The sequence below is a fragment of the Manacus candei genome, unplaced genomic scaffold (assembly GCF_025592945.1).
Source record: "Manacus candei isolate 608988 ecotype Guabito, Panama unplaced genomic scaffold, ASM2559294v1 h1tg000162l, whole genome shotgun sequence".
NCBI classification, from domain to species: Eukaryota; Metazoa; Chordata; class Aves; order Passeriformes; family Pipridae; genus Manacus; species Manacus candei.
The window spans coordinates 538,216-561,524 of NW_026138210.1; the positions used below are offsets into that span (position 1 = coordinate 538,216).

Consider the following 23,309-nt stretch of genomic DNA (forward strand, 5'->3'; position numbering starts at 1 on the left):
GGCCCAAGGGGGCTGGTCCAGGGGGGGAAGGGCTGCAGGGGGCGGATCCCGGAGGAGGAAACCCGCCAAAAGCGGCGGCCCAGCCGAGGGAGGAGCCGAGCGGGAGCACAAAGAAGAGCAGCCAAAAGGTCCTGGCGGTGGCTGGGCAATGGCGGGGGGGGCGAGAGCGGTTTGGGGGCCCCCGTGAGAGCCGGGGGGCAACCCCGGTAGCCGCGGAGTGGGGAGAGCGGAGAGGGGCGATCCCGGAGCTGGGGGACCCCCGGAATGCTGGAGGGGGGGGAGCAGAGAGGGAGCGCCGGGCCCCTTAAGCGGGGGTCCCGGAGAGGGGGAAGGCCTTGGAGTGTGGAGAGGAGGGGGGGCCTTGAGGCGGGGTGGGAGCCGAGAGCGCCAAGAGGTTTGCGAGAGTGGGAGCCGAGAGAGGAGGGCCGGCCGGTCCCGGGAGGCAGAGTGGGGAGAAGTGAGCCCTGGGACCCCCCTGGCAACACTCAAGGGGACCCCGGAGAGTGGGAAACCCCAGAGCCGCGGGACCCCCGGCAGCCCGGAGAAGGGGGACCCCCAATGCAGGCAGAAGTGCCATCAGGGCAGACAGGGGGGACCCCCCTAACCCCAGAGAGCAGAGAGGGGGAACTCCTGGGAGGGGATTTTGGGCTGAATGTTGTTGTTTTGGGGGTTTTTACGGACACAAGATGCCCGGTGAGTCCTTGAGCTGGACTTGGGCAGGAGGAACCCCAAGGCAACGCACTCACCCCTTGTTTCCCCCCCCATCAGGATTTCTGTTTCCCAAAGCTTGGGCGGATGGAGGAGGAGGCTGCGAGGAAGAGGAAGATGCCTTGGGCCCCCCAGGCAGGTGAGGAGGAAGTCAGTGCCCCTTTGGGTGGGTCTTTTGTCTTTTGTGGCCGTCCTGCCGGAGCCGGAGTTGGGGGGATGTCCTTGGGCTTCCCTGTGGGCCGGAGGCAAATCCCCTGCATGTCCTTGTTGGTTCCTGCCCCAGGCCCCGAGGTGAGGCCGGAGAGCGCGGAGGACAAATCCCCCCGGCAGAGCCTGGTGGGAGAGGCCGTTTTGAAGGGCTCCCCGGCGCAGGAAGGCAGCGGGGAGGAAAAGGGCCGGAGATGCCCCCGCAGGAGGGGCTCCAAAGCCAGCCCAGGGGGTTGTGAGGAGGAAAGAGCCAGCATGTGCTGGGAAGGCGGCCGGAGCTTGAGGCGGAGCTGCGAGCTGGTGGTCCCTGAGCAGCCTCCCATCAGGGAGAAACCCTTCAGGTGCTTGGAATGTGGGAAGAGCTTCAGCAAGAGATCCAACCTCCTCAGCCACCAGCACATCCACACTGGGGAACAACCCTACAAGTGTGGGGAGTGTGGGAAAAGCTTCAGGCAGAGCTCCCACCTCCACACCCACCGTCGCATCCACAGTGGGGAAAGGCCCTACACGTGTGGGGAGTGTGGGAAGAGCTTCAATCAGAGCTCCGCCCTCCGCACCCACCGTCGCATCCACAGTGGGGAAAGGCCCTACATCTGTGGGCAATGTGGGAAGAGCTTCAAACGGAGCTCCCACCTGCTCCAACACCAGATGATCCACAGTGGGGAAGGCCCTACACGTGTGCGGAATGTGGGAAGAGCTTCAGGGACAGCTCCAGCCTTTGCACACACCGTTGCATCCACACCAGGGAATGGCCCTACAAGTGCTTGGAATGTGGGAAGAGCTTCAGCAAAGGCACCAAGCTGCTCAGCCATCAGCACATCCCCACTGGGGAACGGCCCTACACGTGTAGGGAATGTGGGACAGCTCCACCCTCTACACCCACCATCACATCCACATCAGGGAGACGCCTCACAAGTGTGGGGAGTGTGGGAAGAGCTTCAGGGACAGCTCTGCCTTGACCTCCCACCAACGGACCCACCGGTAAGAGAAGCCCCGAGTGCCCCGACTGCGGGAAGAGCTTCGGCCGCTGCTCCAACTCCATCAGCCATGGGAGGACCCGCGTTGGATGATCCACAGGGACCCCCGTTGGGCACAGACCTGGTGTGCTGGTTTAAAGGTAAACCAGCAGGGGAAATGACAGCGGTGACACCTAGAATGGGATGGAACACCAGGAATGGAAATGAGAATGCCTGGAATGGGAATGGGGACATCAGGAATGGGATGGGGACAATAGCAATGGGATGGGAACACCAGGAATGGAAATGGGGACACCAGGAATGGGAACACCCGGAATTGGAATGGAGACACCTGGAATGGGAACACCAGGAATGGGAATGGGAACACCTGGAATGGGGACACCAAGAATGGGAATGGGAACACCTGGAACTGGAATGGAAACACCTGGAATGGGAATAGGAACACCTGGAATGGAAATGGGGACACCTGGAATTGGAATGGAGACACCTGGAATGGGAACACTAGTAATGGGAATGGGAACACCTGGAACTGGAATTGAAACACCTGGAGTGGGAACACCTGGAATGGGAATAGGAACACCTGGAAATGGAATGGAGACACCTGGAATGGGAATAGGAACACCTGGAATGGAAATGGGGACACCTGGAATTGGAATGGAGACACCTGGAATGGGAACACTAGTAATGGGAATGGGAACACCTGGAATGGAAATGGGGACACCAGGAATGGGAATGGGAACACCAGGAATTGGAATGGAGACACCTGGAATTGGAATGGGAACACCTGGAATGGGAATGGGGACAGCAGGAATGGGAATGGGAACACCTGGAACTGGAATGGAAACACCTGGAATGGGAATAGGAACACCTGGAATGGAAATGGGAACACCAGGAATGGAAATGGGGACACCTGGAATGGAAATGGGGACAGCTGGAATTGGAATGGAGACACCTGGAATGGGAACACCTGGAATGGGAATGGGAACACCTGGAGTGGGAACACCTGGAATGGAAATGGGGACACCTGGAATGGGAACACTAATAATGGGAATGGGAACACCTGGAATGGAAATGGGGACACAAGGAATGGGAATGGGAACACCAGGAATTGGAATGGAGACACCTGGAATTGGAATGGGAACACCTCGAATGGAAATGGGGACACCAGGAATGGGAATGGGAACACCTGGAACTGGAATGGAAACACCTGGAGTGGGAACACCTGGAATGGGAATAGGAACACCTGGAATGGGAATGGGGACACCAGGAATGGGAATGGAAACACCTGGAATTGGAATGGGAACACCTGGAATGGAAATGGGGACACCAGGAATGGGAATGGGAACACCTGGAATGGAAATGGGGACACCTGGAATTGAAATGGGGACACCAGGAATGGGAACACCCGGAATGGGAATGGGAACACCTGGAATGGGGACACCAGGAATGGGAATGGGAACACCTGGAACTGGAATGGAAACACCTGGAATGGGAATAGGAACACCTGGAATAGGAATGGGGACAGCAGGAATGGGAATGGAAACACCTGGAATGGGAATGGGAACACCTGGAATGGAAAGGGGAACACCAGGAATGGAAATGGGGACACCTGAAATTGGAATGGAGACACCTGGAATGGGAACCCCTGGAATGGGAATGGGAACACCTGGAACTGGAATGGAAACACCTGGAGTGGGAACACATGGAATGGGAATAGGAACACCTGGAATGGAAATGGGGACACCTGGAATTGGAATGGAGACACCTGGCATGGGAACACTAGTAATGGGAATGGGAACACCTGGAATGGAAATGGGGACACCAGGAATGGGAATGGGAACACCAGGAATTGGAATGGAGACACCTGGAATTGGAATGGGAACACCTGGAATGGAAATGGGGACACCAGGAATGGGAATGGGAACACCTGGAACTGGAATTGAAACACCTGGAGTGGGAACACCTGGAATGGGAATAGGAACACCTGGAATAGGAATGGGGGCAGCAGGAATGGGAATGGAAACACCTGGAATGGGAATGGGAACACCTGGAATGGAAATGGGAACACCAGGAATGGAAATGGGGACACCTGGAATGGAAATGGGGACACCTGGAATTGGAATGGAGACACCTGGAATGGGAACACCTGGAATGGGAACACTAATAATGGGAATGGGAACACCTGGAATGGAAATGGGGACACCTGGAACTGGAATGGAAACACCTGGAGTGGGAACACCTGGAATGGGAATGGGGGCACCAGGAATGGAAATGGGGACACCAGGAATGGGAATGGGGACACCTGGAATGGGAATGGGAACATTGGGAATGGGAATGGGAACATCGGGAGCAGGTTGGGGACACCAGGAATGGGAATGGGATCACCTGGGATTGGAATGGGAACACCTGGAATGGGAATGGGAACATTGGGAGTAGACTGGGGACACCAGGAATGGGAATGGGAACACCTGGAATGGGAATGGAGACACCTGGAATGGGAATAGGGAAAACAGAGGTGGGATGGGAACACCTGGAATGGGAATGGGGACAATAGGAATGGGAATGGAGACACCTGGAATATGAATGGGAACACCAAGAACTGGGAATGGGGAAAACAGGAGTGGGATGGTGTGCAAGTTTCGAGCTGGCTTCCCGCCAAGTCCCCGAAACTCGACAACAAGGACCCGCCTCCCAGAGAGGGAAAAGAAAACCAAGCAGCCAAAGCTATAGCAAATATATATATATATATATATATATATTACATATGAGACAGATACACAAAAGGAGAATACCACACACAGAAGGGGGGGGGGGGGGGGGGAAGGGGAAGGGAGAAGGACAAAAAGGGGCAAGGACCGAACAAGCCAACCAGCCGACCGAAGGCAAACTAGCAAAAAATCTCACCACTTCCCTTCGAACAGGCAGGATGGCTAGACACGGCCCAAGGCTCTCCCCTCACGCGTGGCAGATAACGGTAGTCACTGTAGGCCTCGGCTCCAGATAAACCAGACCAAAACAGGGACCCGCCGTTCTCGAACCTCGCCGGAAAGGAAGAGAGCGAGATGCCTCCCGCTGGCCTTATTTATACCTCAAGTTACGTAAAGGAATAGCATGGAATACTTCCGTGGTCACTTTTCTAGTTTCCTTCCTGGTTACAAGTTGGTCTCCAGGAAGGCCTAGAGTGAAACCACCACATTCTCCACCCCTTATTCCATACTATTTCTTTACGCAACACCTATGTCTCACGTTCGTCTACATCCCGCGCATATATATACACATTTGCATATATATATATATATAGTTCTTGTTGGTCTCTCGGCACAGTTGTCTCGTCGTTGGAAAATCAATACAGATGTCAGTTCAGTCCAGATCTTTGGTCTCCTCAGTCACCATTACAATTCTGATTTTATGGCTGTTTCATCACTGGACTGTCTCATCACTGGATACCAGCAACAGCTTAGTTCAGGTCTCTCTCTCATCTGGTGACTGGCTTCCTGTAAAAACACAACTTAGGACATACAATTAGTTTTTCCCCAAGGCTAAGTTTCCTTGAGGCACACACTGGATGACTCCATCCTTCCTCATTACCCACCACGTATGTCCTGGCCCTTGAGCAAAGACAATCCCACGAATGGGTTTGTCTTGGCCTGAGGCAGGGGTAACCCAAACAGCTTTCCCTAGCATTCCCCTCAAATGGATTGCTGGAACTTTATCTCCATCAACAATGTGAAGGGATTCTGCCTGTGCAGGGCCAGCTCGATTGACAGAACCCCTGGTGTTAACTAGCCAGGTAGCCTTGGCTAAGTTCTTGTCCCAGTTTTTATAAGTCCCCTCACCTAATAACTTTAGAGTGGTCTTCAATAATCCGTTATATCTCTCAACCTTCCCAGTAGCTGGTGCATGGTATGGAATGTGGTATACCCATTCGATACCATGTTCCCTCGCCCAAGTGGTGACTAATTCATTTTTGAAATGAGTCCCGTTGTCTGACTCGATACGTTCTGGGGTCCCATGTCTCCACAAAACTTGCTTTTCAAGGCCTAGAATGGTATTTCGGGCCGTTGCGTGGGGCACTGAAAAAGTCTCTAGCCATCCGGTTGTTGCTTCCACCATGGTAAGTACATAGCACTTACCTTGGCGGGTCTGTGGCAGTTTGATATAATCAACCTGCCATGCCTCTCCATACTTATACTTATCCCATCGTCCACCATACCACAGGGGCTTCAGTCTTTTTGCCTGCTTAATAGCGGCACAAGTTTCACAATCATGGATAACTTCAGAAATTACATCCATGCTTAAATCCACCCCTCGGTCTCGTGCCCATCTGTGGGTGGCATCTCGGCCCTGATGACCGGAAGCATCATGGGCCCATCGAGCTAGAAACAATTCTCCTTTCTGCTGCCAGTCTAGGTCTACTTGTGACACTCCTATCTGTGCAGCTCGGTCTGCTTCTCTGTTGTTATTGTGTTCTTCATTAGCTCGCTTCTTGGGCATGTGGGCATCTACATGGTGGACTCTCACATTCAGATTCTTCGCTCTGGTAGCGATGTCCTGCCACAAGTCAGCAGCCCAGATGGGTTTTCCTCCACGCCTCCAGTTCATCTTCTTCCATCGATCCAACCATCCCCATAAGGCATTGGCTATCATCCACGAGTCAGTGTAGAGGTAGAGCCTTGGCCATCCTTCTCGTTCAGCAATGTCCAGGGCCAATTGGACAGCTTTGAGCTCTGCAAATTGACTTGACTCGCCTTGACCTTCAGCAGCTTCTGCCACTCGTCGGGTGGGACTCCAAACGGCCGCTTTCCACTTCCGGTTCCTTCCTACAATTCGGCAAGAACCATCAGTGAAAAGGGCATAACGCCTTTCTTCATCTGGCAGCTGATCAAATGGCGGAGCTTCTTCAGCTCGGCTCACTGGTTCTTCCTCTTCTTCTGCCAGGCTGAAGTTCCCACCTTCAGGCCAATTTGTGATAACCTCCAGAATTCCAGGGCGATTTGAGCTTCCCAATCGTACACGCTGCGTAATCAAGGCTATCCACTTGCTCCATGTAGCATCCGTGGCATGATGCGTAGGGGGCACCTTCCCTTTGAACATCCAGCTCAAGACGGGTAATCGGGGTGCCAGGAAGAGCTGTGCTTCGGTACCAATTACCTCTGAAGCTGCTCGTATACCTTCATACGCCGCTAAGATTTCCTTTTCCACAGGGGTGTAATTGGCCTCAGAACCTCTGTAGCTTCGGCTCCAGAAACCCAGTGGTCGCCCTCGCGTCTCGCCAGGCACCTTTTGCCAGAGGCTCCAGGAGGGACCTTTATCTCCAGCTGCAGAGTAGAGCACATTCTTTACATCTGGTCCCATTCTAACTGGTCCAAGAGCCACGGCATGTGCAATTTCTTGCTTGATCTGCCTGAAAGCTTGTTGTTGCTCAGGACCCCACTGGAAATTGTTCTTTTTACGGGTCACAAAGTAAAGAGGGCTCACAATCTGACTGTATTCTGGGATATGCATCCTCCAGAAGCCTATGGCTCCCAGAAAAGCTTGGGTTTCTTTCTTGTTTGTGGGGGGAGCCATTGCTACAATCTTGTTGATTATGTCTGTTGGTATCTGGCGTCGTCCATCTTGCCATTTCACCCCTAGGAATTGGATCTCTCGGGCAGGTCCCTTGACTTTGCTCTTCTTGATAGCGAAACCGGCCTCGAGGAGAATCTGGATGATCGTCTGTCCTTTTTTGAAAACTTCTTCTGCTGTATCCCCCCATACAATGATGTCATCGATGTACTGGATGTGTTCGGGAGCCTTACCCTTCTCTAGTGTGACCTGGATCAGTCCATGACAGATGGTTGGACTGTGTTTCCACCCCTGGGGCAGTCGATTCCAGGTGTATTGAACGCCCCTCCAGGTGAAAGCAAACTGTGGCCTGCACTCTGCCGCTAAAGGAATGGAGAAAAACGCGTTGGCTATGTCGATGGTGGCGTACCACTTTGCTGTCTTGGACTCCAACTCATATTGGAGCTCCAGCATATCTGGCACGGCAGCACTCAACGGTGGCGTAACTTCATTTAAGCCACGATAGTCCACAGTCAGTCTCCACTCTCCATCGGATTTACGCACAGGCCAGATGGGGCTGTTGAAGGGTGAATGGGTTCTGCTGACCACCCCTTGGCTCTCCAACTTTCGGATCATTTTGTGGATAGGGATCACAGCATCTCGGTTTGTCCGATACTGTCGTCTGTGTACAGTTGTTGTGGCCATTGGCACTTCTTGATCTTTAACTCGTAGTAATCCTACAATGGAAGGGTCTTCTGAAAGGCCAGGAAGGGCAGACAATTGCTTGGACCCCTCTTCAATCACCGTGGCTACACCAAAAGCCCACCGGTACCCTTTCGGGTCCTTGAAGTATCCTCTTCTTAGGTAGTCCATACCAAGGATGCAAGGGGCTTCTGGCCCCGTCACAATGGGACGCTTTTCCCATTGGTCTCCCGTCAAGCTCATGTCCGCCTCTACTACTGACAATTCTTGAGACCCTCCTGTCACTCCAGAAATAGTAACAGTCTCGGTACTCTTATACTCCGAAGGCATTACAGTACACTGGGCTCCAGTATCTATCAAGGCCTGGTATCTCTGAGGATCCGATGTGCCAGGCCATCGGACCCACACAGCCCAGTAAACCCGGTTATCTTCTTGGTCCCTCTCCTTCTCCTGGCAGAAGGCAGGGCCCCTCTACTGGTCTTGATCAGAGCATTCGTCGTCAGAGTTTGACTTTGACTTCTTAGACTTTTTGCCATTGTCGAAGTGGACCTCCATCTTCTCGTGTTTCGGCGATCGCAGTTTCTCTTCTAAGAAATCTCCATCTACTACATAGACAACTTTCTTGTCAGTCTTCTTTCGCTTCAGCTCCCTCACTCTAGCTTCAAGCTTAGAAGTGGGTTCACCATCCCACTTCTTCATGTTTTCTCCTTTACTACGAAGGTATGCCCATAGTTGGTTACGTGACCCACGCTTAGAGTTCTCTTTCCTTCGACGTGTGAATGACAGGGATCGTGAGCAAGATCGAGACCAGGATCGAGGTCTAGGCCGAGGTCGTCTTTGTCGGTCCCGCCGTGATCTTCCCATTGGCCTTTCTTGGTAATCTCTATACCTTCTGTCCTCTCTGTCTCTAAGGTCGTCCTCATATCTGGAATATTCATAATCTCTCTCCGTTCTTTCCCTATCGTAGGTGCGTCGGTACAGGGGATTGAAGGAGTCTTCCATATTTTCCTCGATGGTTCTTATCCAAGCACACATAGTGTCCACGCTTGGTTCATCCATCTTTGGATTATATACGGGTATCAAGCAGGAAATATATGGTTTAGGGGCACCTTGAATTACCTTTTTCCACATTGGTTGCGTGCAGGGAACATTCTCAGGAACTTGGATATCATAATAATCTGGATCAGAATAGATGATCTCCAGCATGGCCAATTCCCGTAGGTATTGGATGCCTTCTTCCGCAGTCCTCCACCTTCTTGAAGAACTCTTCAGGGACTCCTTAAATGGGTATTTCACCGCGTGGAGTATTCGGAGCCAAAGACTGGATGCCATTTTCTCCCTCCCCATTTCTTGCTCTATCACAGGGTCTCGAGCAATGGATCCCAACTGTCGTGCTTCATCACCTTCAATTACATGACTATCAGCTCCCTTGTCCCAGCATCGCACCAGCCAGGTGAGGACTTCTTCACCAGGCAAGCGCATATAATCTCTCCGTAAATCTCGAAGCTCTCTTGTGGTCAGTGATTGTGTAATTTCGCTTTCTCGCATAATTTCTTGTCCATCTCTCCCACGTAGAATCTTTTCCACCTCTCTCTTTACTCTTCCACTCCTACGTGGGACTGCTCCCACTTCCTCCCTATATCTCTCATGTGGAGGTGGAGACTGAGCATGCCGTGGGGATAAGCTTCTATATTGTTCACGCCGCGGAGATGGTTTCCTATGCCGTTCATACCGTGGGGATGGACTCCTACGCCGTTCACGCCGCGGAGATGGACTTCTACGTCGTTCATACCGTGGGGATGGACTCCTACGCCGTTCACGCCGCGGAGATGGACTTCTGCGTCGTTCACGCCGTGGAGATGGACTTCTATGCCATTCATGCCGTGGGGATGGACTCCTGCGTCGTTCGCGATACCCAGCTGGTGGAGGTAGTGAGTAATCTTTCACGTGGTGAGATAAGGGCCTCTTCCTCCAATCATTCACACCTCCAAGAGAAGGTTGGGTCTGGAGGGGTAGGGATAATTCCCCCTCCAATTGAGGGGAATGCTTTGGCTCCTTCTTTGCGTCTTTTGTAACACTGAATGTGTAGTCAGGATATAAATCATCAAGCGACAATATACCACCGGCCGTTTGTACTGTTGCTTTCTTTTCTCTTGATGCTGTTCTGTATTCCTTTGGGCGTGCCCCTAGTTCTCTTGGACGTGCTCCTTCCCGTGTAACCGTTTCTTCCTCTCTGGTACCTGCTTCTTCTCTTCCAATCGCTCCTTCCTCAGTCACAACCACTACTTCCTCTCTCGCAGTCGCGCCTTCATCACTTGCTGTTGCTCCTTCTCCCATTGCTGCCGCTCCTTCGTCCACTACATCTTGAGTGAATTGGATAGGTTCTTCTGTTCCTTCTTCTTCTTCTTCTTCTTCTCTTTCTTCTGTGCGTTCTGGTTGGGGAGATGAGTCTGTAAGTTCCTTGATCTCTCTTACCCACGTCTTCTTCTTCTTCATAGGGGCAATGATGACCTTCCGGTTCTTAGCTTGAGTCCCGGTTCTAGTGGGCTTAGTAGAAATGGCATTGACTTCAAGTTGTGTTTGGACCCCAACTTCTGTGGACCTAATAGGGACATCACTGGTTTCAAGTGGCGTGGTTTGGGTTTCTGTGTCGACCTTACCCCTTTGAAGGTGGTCTATGGCAGCTCGATAAGCATTAGCCAGGCCCCAGCACAAAGCGGAGAATTGCATATTCGGATCTTTGTAGGAAAAACACCCTTCTGCCAAACAGTGGGCCATCTCACCAGAATCAAACATTTGTTCTGGTGTGAACTCCCAATTAATGGGGGGTGACACATGTCCTACTAATCTACCGAAATCTTCCCAAGCTCCATGCCACCCGGGGACTGGCCTGTCTGCAGCCCTTTCCAAAGTTCCAGCGAGTCCCTTTGAGGTGTGATCTTTCCTACAAGAGGGAAGGCAACGGAACCCCATTCTTCCAAGTTTAAGTAGCACTTCCAGTACCTTTATCAATGACAGTACTGTTGCAATAAGATTTATATAGTAATTAGAGCCAATTTTAACCATGGGGATTTCCTTTACCAAACCTTCGATGTCAAAATTAAAGGATGGAAGCAATTCGTTCCATCCATCCTCAAGGTCTGGACGTCTCCCTATACGGTAGCCTAACACAGGTGTAAAGGTGGCTAGAATTATAAGACAAATTAATGAAATAGCCATTGTTTTTTGTTATTATTTCTTCTTGATCCCAAAACAAACCTTTGTTTATATAAACAAAGTTTCCTTGGCTGCTTTCCCAGACTCTGGCAGTGTTCCCAGACCTGTTCCCAAAACAATAGATTGGTTTTGCAAAACAACACCGAGCTTGGCTGTCTTCCTGGAAAAACGTTTATCAAAACAAGCCAAACTTAACCAAAATATCCCACTTCTGACACCAAAAATGTTGTGCAAGTTTCGAGCTGGCTTCCCGCCAAGTCCCCGAAACTCGACAACAAGGACCCGCCTCCCAGAGAGGGAAAAGAAAACCAAGCAGCCAAAGCTATAGCAAATATATATATATATATATATATATATTACATATGAGACAGATACACAAAAGGAGAATACCACACACAGAAGGGGGGGGGGGGGGGGGAAGGGGAAGGGAGAAGGACAAAAAGGGGCAAGGACCGAACAAGCCAACCAGCCGACCGAAGGCAAACTAGCAAAAAATCTCACCACTTCCCTTCGAACAGGCAGGATGGCTAGACACGGCCCAAGGCTCTCCCCTCACGCGTGGCAGATAACGGTAGTCACTGTAGGCCTCGGCTCCAGATAAACCAGACCAAAACAGGGACCCGCCGTTCTCGAACCTCGCCGGAAAGGAAGAGAGCGAGATGCCTCCCGCTGGCCTTATTTATACCTCAAGTTACGTAAAGGAATAGCATGGAATACTTCCGTGGTCACTTTTCTAGTTTCCTTCCTGGTTACAAGTTGGTCTCCAGGAAGGCCTAGAGTGAAACCACCACAGATGGGAACACCAGGAATGGGAGGAGCGACAATAGGAATGGGAATGGGGACACCTACAATGGGATGGAACACCTGGAAAGGGAATTGGAACACATGGAATGGGAATGGGAACACATGGAATGGGAATGGGAACTCCTGGAATGGGATGGGAACAACTAGAATGGGATGGGAACACCTGGAACAGGAATGCAAACCCGTGGAATGGGAATGGGAACAGCCGGGCCCGGGCTGTGTCCCTGGGGAAACAGGAGGCCAGGCCCAAAAGAGTTAACTAAGAAATTGGGGCCTGCTAACAAGCTACCAACATCCAAGACCATCTGTGCTCGTTCTGTTCTACTGACTGGAGCAAAGCTTCAGAGAATAGTACAGGAACATGTCCTAGGCCTCGAGGGGATAAATTAGAGAGACAGCAGGATCAGGGAGACATTGGAATAGGAGGAATAGGCCGGGAGCCAGGGCTTTTTCCAAGCTTCAGTGAGCGGGTCAAGAAGAATGGAAGAGAAGGAAGGTCAAGCTGAGGAAGATGAGTTGAAGCCCCCAGAGCCATGGAGGAAGAGTGGAAGTACCCTCAGGACTGAGGGCCAAGAGAAACACCGCCCCAAGCCCCGCCTGAGCTCCACCTCTACTCCGCCTGTTATTAATATGCATCGATAGATGTTGTAATCACTTGAATATGCATTTAATCCCAGCTGAAGATTGTAGAAAAATGCTGATTTTGTGTGAAACCTTCGAGCAAGTTTGTCCAGTGCCAGCTGGCTTGCTCCCAACGTTGAATAAACAAATACCTTGCTGCTTAAAGATAAAAAAGTCTCTGAGCAGTTTCTCGGACCGATTTTTCGCATTCAGCGCCCAGTCAGTCCCAGGATGATCCCAGTCACTCCTGGTCTCTCCCAGTTGCTCCCAGTTTCCTCCATGTGGTCCCACTCATTCCCAGTTGCCCCCAAAAGCTTCCAGCATGATCCCAGTTGCTCACAGCCACTTCCAGTCATCCCCAGTGCACTCCCAGTTGCTCCCAGTATGATCCCAATCACCTCCTGCATGATCCCACTCACTCCTGCTATGATCCCAGGATGACCCCAGTCACCCTCAGTGTGGTCTCAGTTGCTCCCAGCATGGACCAAGCTTCTCCCACCGTGATCCCAGGATGATCCCAGTTGTCCCCCTCATGGTCCCAGTTGCTCCCAGTTGCCCCTAGCACAGATCCAGTCACTCCAAGTATGATCTTGGTCCTCCCTCCTGACAGTCCCAGTCAATCCCAGTTGCTTCTCTTGTAGATCCAGTCACTCACAGTTCCTTCCAGTTGCCCCCAGCCTGGTCCTAATTCCCCTTCCCGTAGTCCCAGTCACTCCCAGTATGGTCCCAGTCACCCCCACCATGGTTGCAGACACTCCCAGTATATCCCAGTAGAGCCCTCAGCATGCTCCTAGTCCTTCCCAGTCACTCCCAGATGCCCCAGTAACATTCCACTTTCCACCAGTATGATCCCAGTGACTCCAAGGCACTCCCACTATATCCTATGTGGCCTCCAGTTGCTCCCAGTAGCCCTTAGTGTGGTCCCAGTTGCTCCCAGTCTGATCCCTGTTGCCCCAATTCTGGTCCTGGAGGGTCCCAGTGTGCTCAGATCCTGCTCCCGGGGGGTCCTGCTGGGTCCCAGTACTGGTCCCATTGTATCCTTGTGTATCCTGGTGTCCCGGTCCATTCCAATCCATCCCAGTCAGTCCCAGTCCATCCCAGTCCGTCCCAATCCATCCCATTCCGTCCCAGTCCATCCCAGTCCATCCCAGTCCATCCCACTCCATCCCAGTCCCTCCCAGTCCATCCCAGTCCCTTCCCAGCCGTTTCCCAGGTCCTGCCCCCCCGCCCCCCAAGATGCTGACGGGGTCGGGGCTCCGTCTTTGGCTTCGTCTCCCTGGGCCTGCCTGGAATGAAGGGGCCGCTGGGACACTGTGGGACCTCCTGAGACCAAAGGAACCCCGGGAGAATTTGGATACTCCTGGAATCAAGGCACATTTGGGACACTGCAGGGCCCTATGGAAAAAAAGGAACCTTGTGACACTGCGGAATTCATGGCAGGGAGAATATAAACTCCTGCAGGTGGCTGGGGCCAAACACAGACCAAAAGTTTCAGCATAAATTCCCCCTAGTACAGATAAACAAACGCAGGGAAAGCCCCGCGTGCGCAGAAGAGATGCACTGACATCACCAAGGGGTGGGACTGAGGGCTCTGGCTGGGCGGTGCTGGCCACACGTGCCGAGGTTGAGGGGACTCAACTAATTGTATAAAAGCAGATAGCTCTTTTTTTGGAGGGGAGCAAGCTTCACATCAAGGACAACGTTGCCTTTGGCAGGGACACCTGCCAGTTTGTGAACTTACTGACTCTCCAAGGATGCAGCTCCTGCCATTGGTAATTACAGGCATTCTAGGTCAGTGAGATAACTTTATGGGCAACAGCTGGGTGACTGGGGGAGGTCATGCTGGGGGCTTATTTCTCTCTTCCTTCCTCTCCTTTGGGTTTGTTCGTTTTGTTGGCCACCTCTTGCTAATAAAGATCAGTTTTGTTGAGCTTTCAATGGTGTCGTGGTTTCAGCTTCAGTATGATCCGAACCCCTCCCCAATACAGCCAGCCAAAGGGACGGTGGGTTGACAGTCCCAGCTCTCTGAAAGAAGAGTTGAGGGCTCTGAGCCAGAGAGGGGATGAGAGCCTGGTACAGGCTTGGGAATGGCCGGGAGGGGAAAGGGATGTCTAAGAACGAGTCCCTCAGGAGAGGGAAGCAGAGAGGCTGAGTTTTGACCCCAGCACAAAGATGTGCAGGGCAGAGCAGAGAATATGCCCACAGAAGGTTCTTTTGCGCCCATCTTTGCAGTTCTGACAGGCACTTCTTGTCACAGCCTGTCCTCTCCATTCCAGAATAGGCCCTGGCAACCAAAGAACCAACACCCCACACCATAGTGCAGACCAGCCCATGTGCTTTGGGCCCTTTTGTTGTCCTATCCATTCTGGCCTATCCTCTCCATTCCGGAATAGCCTCTGGAAACCAAAGAACCAAGCCCCCACCATGTGACAGTTCAACCCCATCCGTGTGCCAAGGGCTCCTTTGTGGTGTCACAGCCTGTCCTCTCCATTCCAGAATGGGCCCTGGCAACCAAAGAACCAACGCCCTACAACCCCAAAGTGAAGCCCCACCTTTGTGCCATGGGCCCTCTTGTGATGTCACGGCCTATCCCCTCCATTCCAGAATGGCTGCTGGAAACCAAAAAACCAATGTCTCACAGCCCCTGGTGCAGCCCAACCCCTGTGCCATGGGCCCCTTTGTGATGTCACAGCCTGTCCTCTCCATTCTGGAATAGCCCCTGGAAACCAAAGAACCAACACCTCACACCCCCACAGTGCAGCCCCACCTGTCTGCCACGGGACTCTTTGGGATGTCACGGCCTTTCCCCCAGGAAAGAAAGCCTGGAACCTTCGGGTTTCACATGCAGTTGGGGGGCCACCCTGGGCACTCCATGGGCAGCAAGAGCTTTCTGTCCTGGTCCTTTCTGTCTGGCAGGAATCTTTGTCCCTATTCAATTTGGGGAGTGGGACTGGCAATTTCAGCACAGGGCTCCTGCAAGTGAATGACAGCCCTTCCCTCCAGGAAAGAAACCCCTTACCCTCGGTCTCTTCTCCTGTTCCTTAAAACACAACCTGCAGGGGAGCTTTCTGGGATCTCTTCTCTTGGGAATTGGGAAGACTGACCCACTCCCATGTTTAACACCTCAGGCAAAACCACCCTTTTAACACCTTTCCCAACCCTCCCCAACCTTCCCCAAAGCCCAGATTTTACAGGTGTCCTGTAATTATGGCCCAATCTCACCCAAGCCCACAAACCATGACAGAAACCTCTCAGCCTCACGCTGTGTCCTTCCCATTGCTGTGCCTTATGTGCAGGCAAAAGGCCTTAAAATCAAGTACCCAAAATTCATGGCCTGTTCTTTTTCCCACAAAAGAAGGGGTGGTGAACTCCCCAGACCAGGGAATTGGAAGATCTCCCCAAAACTCCTTTGGTACACACTGCAGGGCCAACGATTCCTCTGCTCTGCCCTGTCGGCGCTGCTTTGTCTCATCTGGGTCCCCAGAAACCGTCAGCAAAAGCCGGGGAATAAAATCTCTGAGCAGTTGGTTGGGTTCCAGAGGTGACCCTACTTCATTCAGCACTGAAGGGACACAGGAATTGCTCTCTAACACATGTACATCAGTTCTCAAAACTTTTAACTAATTCTACATTTCAGCAGACAAAAGAATTCCTGTCCATTGGCTTACCAGTTCTCTGCAGGAATTCTTATCCTCTCCTTTATTGGCTCTTGATTTCTCACTTTGCATGAGGCTTAGTCCACAGTTTTTATCCTTTTCTTTTCCCTAGATAGTGAGAGCCTCAGTAACTGTCTGTGTTAGTTTTGTCTTCATCTCTAGTTTCTCTAAGGGTCTTTGTGGTTTAGAAATTCTGCCTTCTTGGTGTCCAGGTCTCAAAAATAGATTTCTCTGCCAGGTCTCTGACCACTAAAGTATGGCAGACCTTAAACTTGTACTTTGTTTTTCTAACAAATGGCCATGGCCCAGAACTTGTCCATCATCCATTGTCTCTTGCCCCCATTCAATCTCCTGCCAGCAGTTTCTCCCCACTGTTGGGTGGGCTCCTTTGTCAAGCACTAGAACTTGTTGGGTAACAGGCCCAGTCCTGTTGCCTATTTTTCGTGGGGATCTGCAGGAGGGAATTGAGTCTTCCATGAGCAAATTGGCAGAGGACCCCAAGCTGGCTTGCAGTGTGGATGTGCTGGAGGGTAGGAAGGCTGTGCAGAGGGACCTGGACAGGCTGGACCTCTGGGCCGAGCCCGTGGGCATGAGGTTCAAGAGTGCCTTTGGTGCCTTTGGGGCCTGTGGCCACAAGAACCCCCTGCAGCTCCAGGCCGGGGGCAGAGGAGCTGCAAAGGGTCCCTGTGGGAGAGGCCCTGGGGGTGCTGGTGGACAGAGGCTGAACCTGAGCCAGCGGGTGCCCGGGTGGGCAAGAAGGCCAAGGGCAGGCTGGCCTGGATCAGAAAGAGTGTGGCAGCAGGAGCAGGGCAGTGATGCTTCTGCTGGACTGGGCACTGGTGAGGCCACCCCTGGAGTGCTGTGTCCAGCTCTGGGCCCCTCAATTCAGGGAGAACCTTGAGGGGCTGCAGTGGGTGGAGAGCAGGGCAATGGAGCTGGGCAAGGGTCTGCAGTGCATGGCCTGTGAGGAGCAGCTGAGGGAGCTGGGCTTCTCCAACCTGGAGAAGAGGAGGCTCGGGGCTGACCTTCTCCCTGTCCACAACTTCCTGACAGGAGGCTGGAGCCAGGTGGGGGTCAGCCCCTTCTCCGAGGCAACAGGCGACAGGACAAGAGGACACGAGGACCTGCCTGTCAGGGGCTGTTTGTCAGGGACAGGAGCAGGACTTTTTGGAGAGAAAGAGGGATTAGGTATTGAAATGGGCTGCCCAGGGAGGTGGTGGAGTCACTGTCCCTGGAGGTGTTTAAGCAAAGACTGGCCATGGCACTGAGTGCCGTGCTCTGCTTGACGTGCTGGGGATGGGGCGTAGGCTGGACGCCGGTTGATCTCACAAGTCTCTGCCAAGCTCAGGGACTCTGGGCTTCTGTGCCACCCCAGCCTTTGGGGACAGCGTGCTGGTGGCTCAGAGGTTCCGTCCTTGCCTTGCCTTGCCCATCTCCTGGCTGCCAGGCAAGGGCCTTGTGACATCAGAGCCTCTGTGGAACAGCGCGGGGGCTGAAAAGTGTCAGTGCTGCGTCCCCGTGCCCAGAGCCTGGGCAGAAGTCGGCTGGCAGGGACGGGCAGAGACTGTGCAGAGGTGTCAGCTCGTCCCGCAGCAGCACCATGCCCAGCCAGGGCATCTCCTGGCTCCTCAGGCTCTCGGTGCTCCTGCTCTTGCCTGGCCCACTGGAGCCTTGCAGCCGTGCCACAGGTGCCATTGCTGAGAACCGGGGTTTGCCTTGGATGGCCCCTTGCCAGAAAAGGCAGGAGAGGCTGGAGAGAGGGGAAGGAGGGGGGTCAGGCCGCTGGGATGGTGCCGGCGGGCCGTGAGCCCGAAGCCAGCAAGGCCTTGGGCCCACACGGTGTCAGGGGAGGACTGAGAGCCCCCAGGGAGGAGGAAAGCTGGGCAGGCCCCAAGGCTCCTGGGCCTCTTCCTTGGCAGCCCTTTGGCCAAGGCCCCGAGGCAGAGGTGGGGCTCAGCCCCTGCCCAGCAATGGGGCACAGGCTGAGCCCCAGGGACACCAGACCCAGGCGGCCTGAGCTCTTCTTCCTGCAGCGTCTGCCTGGGGCAGCCCAGCCAGGCCTGAGTCTCTGCAGGAGAGGCCAAGCCCAGCCAGAGAGGGCTCAGCCCTCTGAGGCTGCACTCACTGCAGAGGGAACAAAACATTGGCCCAGAGGACATCCTGCCCCCAAATGGAGAACTGGAAAGGTCAAGAATAAAAAAGTCACCCCCCTCCATTGTTCAAGAAATGTTCAGACCTCTTTCCTAAAAGCATCCAGGACTCGGGTCACCCAATTTTCTCTCTGACAAGGGTTTTCCATGGTTCCCCTCAATTCCCAGCCCGCCCAGGATCACTTTTGGGGTCCCAACCCCCACTTTTCCCCCTCTCTCCCACCCCTTACACATCATTCCCCCAGTCCCCAGCCCCCTCATGCTCAGTTTGGGGGTCCCACCCTCCCATTTTCCCCACTCTTCCGACCTCTCCATCCCCTTTCCCATCAGCCCCCAATCCTCATTCCCCCTCTACTTTTGGGGTGTCCCACTCTCCACCCACTCAGTCTGGGGTCCCACCACCCCTTTTATCCCCTCTGACTCACTGATCCCTGTCTTCCAAACACCCCCTCTCACTAGAAAGCTCCTCACCTTCAGCGGGGGGCTCCCCATAAAACCAGAGCCCATAAATGTCCGCCCCAAAAAGGGGTTAGGTGGGGTCCTGGGTGGACTCTGAGTGAGTTTGGGGGTTCCCTGGGGGTCTGTGGGGTGGTTTAAGGGGGTCCAACACTTTGGGATGTGTTGGATGCCGTGTTGGGGTGCAGATGTCCCCCCAAACCTCCCCAGAACAGGGTGACACAAGGGGGGAGCACAGAGGGGTCCCCATTCCTGATCCATCCTGGAGCAACCACACTGGGGGCAACTGGGATCAGAGTGGGAGCAGCTGGGCCCCTGCTGGGTTCATACTGGGGTCATCCTGGGAGTGACTGCAAGAATACTGGGAGTATGTGAGAGGGACTGCAACCATACTGGGGATGACAGGGAACAAACTGGATTCATACTGGAAGTGTTTGCAAGTTACTGGGATCATACTGGGGGTGACTGGACACATACTGAGATCATACTGGGAGCAACTGGGACCATGCAGGGGCAAATGGCATCGTCCAGGCAGTGACTGAAAGTGCCTGGGGCCAGACTGGACTCAGACTGGGAGTCCCTGAGAGGGAAAGGAACCATCCTGGGGGGGACTGGGAGCAACTGGGACCACCTTGGGGGCAACTGGGATCCTATTGGGAGTGACTGGGATTGACTGGGATCCTAGTGGGAGTGACCAGGACCATACTGGAACCATCCTGGGAGTGACTGTCAGTGCCCAGGATCATACTGGGAGCAACTGGGATCATGTGGGCGGCACAAAGGACAGAGGGAGGGGAGGGGAACAGAGAGGGGAGGGAAAGAGAGGGGAGGGGGAATTTTAGAAAGGATAAAGAGGAAAGAGACAAAAAAAATCAGAAAAATAAGAGAAAAAAGCCGCGTTTAAACATTCAGTAAATGTGTGAGTCACTGAGAGCTCCCAGGTCAAAGGCAGGGGAAGTGTTTGCAGGGGACAGGAGCCTGTTCAGGGCTCAGGAGCTGCTGCTGCCCAAAGGGAGGAAACGCACCGAGGGCTCGGAGCAGAGTTTGTGCTTTGGGGCCTTTGCCAAGAACCCGCAGGAGGGAAAGCAGTTCCAGCCAGGGGGGCCCAGGGGCTCCCAGCACGGGCCCAGGGGCTCCCAGTCACCCCCAGGATGGGCCCAGTCACCCCCAGGATGGGCCCAGTCACCCCCAGGGTGATCTCAGTCACTTTTAGTCACGTCCAGTCTGATCCCAGCATGATCCCAGTCACTCCCAGTCTGATTCCATTCTCTCCTAGTAGGATCCAAGTTACCCCCTGCAAGTTCCCAGTTGCTCCCAGTCATTCCCAGTATAATTCTGGTGTTTCCCATTATATCTCAGTTGCCCCCATTGTAGTCCCACTCACTCCCAGTCATTTCCAGTAGCTTCCAGCATGATTCCAGTTGCTCACAGCCACTCCCAGTCACCCCCAGTGTGGTCCCAGGCACTCCCAGGATGGCTGTAGGCACTCCCAGTATATCCCAGTTGCCCTCAGCATGCTCACAGTCATACCCAGTTGACTTCCACTTGCCTCAGGATGCTTCCAGTTCCCATCAGTATAATCCCAGTCACTCCCAGTCTATGCCAGTTGCCTCCCGTATGCACCCTGTCACTCCCAGTTACTCCCAGTTCCACCATACTTCCAGCATGGCCCCACTGGCTCCCAGTTCCACCCTGTGTAGTTTTACTCATTCCCAGTATGATCCTGGGCACTGACAGTCACTCCCAGGATGGTTCCAGTATGGCCCTGGTCACTCCCACTAGGATCCCAGTCACTCCCAGTCACTCCAAATAGGATCCAAGTCACTCCCAATTGGATCCCAGTTACCGCCAAGGTGGTCCCAGTTGCTTCCAGTATGATCCCAGTTGCCCCCAGTGTGGTTCCAGTTGCTCCCATTTACCCTTCTGTGCTTCCAGTCACTCCCAGTATCATCCCTGTCACTCCCAGCCACTCCCAGTAGATCCCACTTGCCTCCAACAGGCTCCCAGTCACCCCCAGTATCATCTCAGTCACTTTTAGTCATGCCCAGTATCATCCCACTATGATCCCAGTCACTCCCAGTCTGATACCAGTCTCTCCTAGTAGGATCCAAGTTACCCCCTGCATGGTCCCAGTTGCTCCCAGTCACCCCACTCGAGTTCCACTCCCTCCCAGTCCCTCCCAGGACCATCCCAGTAGGATCCCAGTGACACCCCAGATGGTGGCACTCACACCCAGGATGAACCCAGACACGCCCTGGCACTCCCAGGATAAAGCCATTTGCCCCCAGCAGGGTCCCAGTTCCTCCCAGTCACTGACTATGGTTCCAGTTGCTCCCAGGATGATCCCTGGCACTCCCAGTCACTCCCACTATGATCCCAGTCAGTCTCAGTATGATCCCAGTCACTCCTAGTCTCTCCCAGTATACCTCAGTTGAAGTCAATGTGGTCCCACTCACTCCCAGTTGCTCCCAGTAGCTTCCAGCATAATCCCAGTTGCTCACAGCCACTCCCAGTCACTCCCAGTGTGGTCCTAGTTGCTCCCAGTTTTTCTACTGTGATCCCAGTTGCTCCCAGTTGCCCTGAGCAGAGACCCAGTTGCTTCCAGTATGATCCCTGTCTGATCCCAGTCTGATCCCAGTCTGATCCCAGTCTGATCCCAGTCTGATCCCAGTATTATCCCAGTACAATCACAGTTGTCCCCAACATGGGCCAAGTTGCTCCCAGTTGCCTCCAGCACAGATCCAGTCAATCCAAGTGTGATGCCAGTCTTCCCCCAGCATGGTCCCAGTCAATCCCAGTTGCACCACTGTAGATCCAGTCACTCCCAGTTGCTCCCAGTTGCCCCCCACATGGTCCAAGTCACTCCCAGTGTGCTCCCAGTCCACCCCACGATGGCTGCAGACTCTCCCAGTATATCCCAGTTGCCCTCAGCATGCTCACAGTCATGCCCAGTTACTTCCACGTGCCCCAGGATGCTTCCAGTTCCCATCAGTACAATCCCAGTCACTCCCAGTCTATGCCAGTTTCCTCCAGAATGCACCCTGTCACTCCCAGTCACTCCCACTTTCTTCCAGGATGATCCCAGTTGCTCCAAGTATGTCCCCAGTTGGCTTCCAGCATGGCCCCACTGATTCCCAGTTCCTCCCTGAATACTTGCAGTCACTCCCAGTATGATCCCAGTCACTGACAGTCACTCCCAGGATGGTTCCAGTATGGTCCTGGTCACTCCCACTAGGATACCAGTCACTCCCAGTTGGATCCCAGTTGCCCCCAAGGTGGTTCCAGTTGCTCCCAGTATGATCCCACTACTAGTCCAGTCACCCTCAGTACAATCCCAGTAACTTGCAGACACTTCCAGTACGAATCCAGTTTGATCCCAGTCACTCCCAGTATGACCCCAGTCACCCTCACTGTGTTCCCAGTTTCTCCTAGCATGGGCCAAGCTCTCCAACTGTGATCCCAGTATGATCCCAGTACTCCCCAGCATGGTCCCAGTTGCTCCCAGTGTGATCCCAGTTGCTCTAAGTTGTCTCTAGGATTGACCCAGTCTCTCCCTTTAAGATCCCAGTCTGATCCCAGTATGAGCCCAGCAGGGGCCCAGCTGCTCCCAGGATGATCCCAGTTGCCCCCAGCGTGGTTCCAGTTGCTCCCATTCACCCCTATTATGGTTCCACTCACTCTCAGCCACTCCCAGTATATCCCAGTTGCCCCCAACATGCTCCCAGTTGCTCCCAGTATGATCCCAGTTGCCCCAGTTCTGGTCCCGCTGGCTCCAGTCCAGGTCTCGGTGTATCCCGGTGTCCCCCCTGTCCCCCCACCCCGCTCTCACCCCCTTTTCTCTCCCCACAGAGCTCCTGAGCCGCCGGCGGCCGCAGCCCCTCCCCGTGGCCTCGGGCCCAGCCGGGACCCCCCAGTCCAGCCCCACCTGCACTTTGGGGGGTCGTGTGTCCCCCCCGGCCCTGCTTTTGTTCACACCCCAGCCAGCTCCTCCCAGTGCTCCCAGTAAAGCTTCCCAGTTCTCTGCAGTCCCGGTTTTTGGGGGGGCAGTGAGGGGGCTCTGAAAATCCCAGGAATGGGGGGGTTTGGGCACTTCCAGACCCACAAAATCCTTTGAACAGGGCTTTTGGGGACATTCAGACCCCAGAAATCTTGGGAACATGGGGGCTCTCCTAGATCTCAGAAGTTACAGGAACATCGTGGTTGGGGCACTCCCTGACCCCAAAATATTGGAAAAGAGGGGCTTGGACACTCCTAGACCATGAAACGCA

General features: G+C 53.7%; 1 protein-coding gene across 9 annotated transcripts in view; it reads right to left on the minus strand.

Moving 5' to 3' along the window:
• The window catches only part of LOC127463464 (class I histocompatibility antigen, F10 alpha chain-like), a 237,011-nt gene that overhangs the window by 160,101 nt on the left and 53,601 nt on the right, over positions 1-23,309 (minus strand). The gene's annotated exons all lie outside the window — the stretch shown is intronic.